Genomic DNA, 1,532 nt, shown 5'->3' with positions numbered 1-1,532 from the left:
AAAGTTGTTTCAGCCATCAGAGAGGAATTCATTCTTTTCAGTGTAGCAAATTGTGACATATGTGAAAGACTTTTATTCAGTTCCACAGCAATAACAGAAAAAAATGTAAATATGAGTTTGTTTGTGCATTATGCAATGACCCTGGTGACCATAAGATCAGAATCAGAATCAGAATACTTTATTGATCCCTGGGGGAAATTATTTATGAGGATATGCAGATCTCTACAAATATGTTTGCTTCACAAAGCACCTCTAGCTACTTTAAATATATCAGAAACTGTGCATAACCTGTTTTAAGCTACAGTAAAATGTAAAATGCAAATAAAAGCGGAGTGCAATGTTTTGCAGGTCACATAAATCCAGATTTGCTTCACAATAGAATAGAAAAGATACATTTTACTATTTTATGAAAATTATTAGCTCATTTTGAATTTGAGCTGCACATGTATAAAAAAAAGACAGTTGCTATGGGGGCAACAAAAGAAATGAAACAGCTGGAGGGACATTTTGCAGCTAATTAGGTTAATTGGCAACAGGCCAGTACCATGACTGACTATAAAAAAAGAACATCTGTGGGAGGAAGAATTTCTCAGAAATTAGGACTGTCAGAGGTTCGTCATTCTGCAAAATCGGCATCTACAAACTGTGAAGACTTTGAATATCTTATTATCTTCAATCCAAAAATCATCAAAGGATTCTTGGATTCTGGAGAAACCTCTTTTGACTAGTGAGGTCAGTTCTGCATGTCTATGGTCTTTGGTTCCTCAGGCAGCACTACATTCACCATTTGAAAATATCTGATGCATGGTGACATGAAAAATACAGCAAAGGACTGTTAAGCAACTAAACTCCTATGTCATACAAGAAGAGGACAAGATTCCTCTTCAGTTCCCAGATATTTTTGGACTTTTGTTAAAAGAAAAGGGGACAGTACGCTGTGGTAAACATGGTCCTCTTCTCAACTTTTTTGAGATGTACTCCAGTCATCAAATTCAAACATGTCCTTATTTTTCTTAAAATTGTATATTTTTTTCACTCTAATCTTTTTATATCTTCTTTGTTCTTTTGTGACTAAAGTATAGGTTTATAAGACAAACGGTCATTTAAGTGATTGCTGTTGGTGCCACACAGGTTCTTCTGAGAATGGTCCAAAAAAGAGAAAATATCCAGTTTTTGGACTAACAATTTTTTGGACAAAAATGCCTTTTGATGCCAGAGGTCAGAGGAGTATAGAAAGGCATCGGTGATTTAAATAACCACTTATTAAAACCAGTATATGCAGAAGAGCATAAGACAGCATATCAAAGCTTGAAGCAGATGGCCTGTAGCAACAGAAAACCACACTGGGTGTCATTCCTGTCAGCTAAGAACAGAAACTGAGGCTCCAATTTGCAAGGGCTCATCAAGGTTGAATAATGGAAGACTGGAAAAATATTGTCTGGCATAATGAGTTAGAATCTCTGCTGTGACATTTAGATAGTAGGGTTAGAATTTTGTCTAAATGATATTAAGGCAAGGCTTCATCCTACATC

Source organism: Rhamphochromis longiceps, linkage group LG19 (genome assembly GCF_057381845.1).
Source record: "Rhamphochromis longiceps isolate RC_006_pf linkage group LG19, R_longiceps_female_GT1.1, whole genome shotgun sequence".
NCBI classification, from domain to species: domain Eukaryota; kingdom Metazoa; phylum Chordata; class Actinopteri; order Cichliformes; family Cichlidae; genus Rhamphochromis; species Rhamphochromis longiceps.
The sequence above is the reverse complement of the archived record's forward strand: the minus strand, read 5'-3'. Positions refer to the sequence as shown.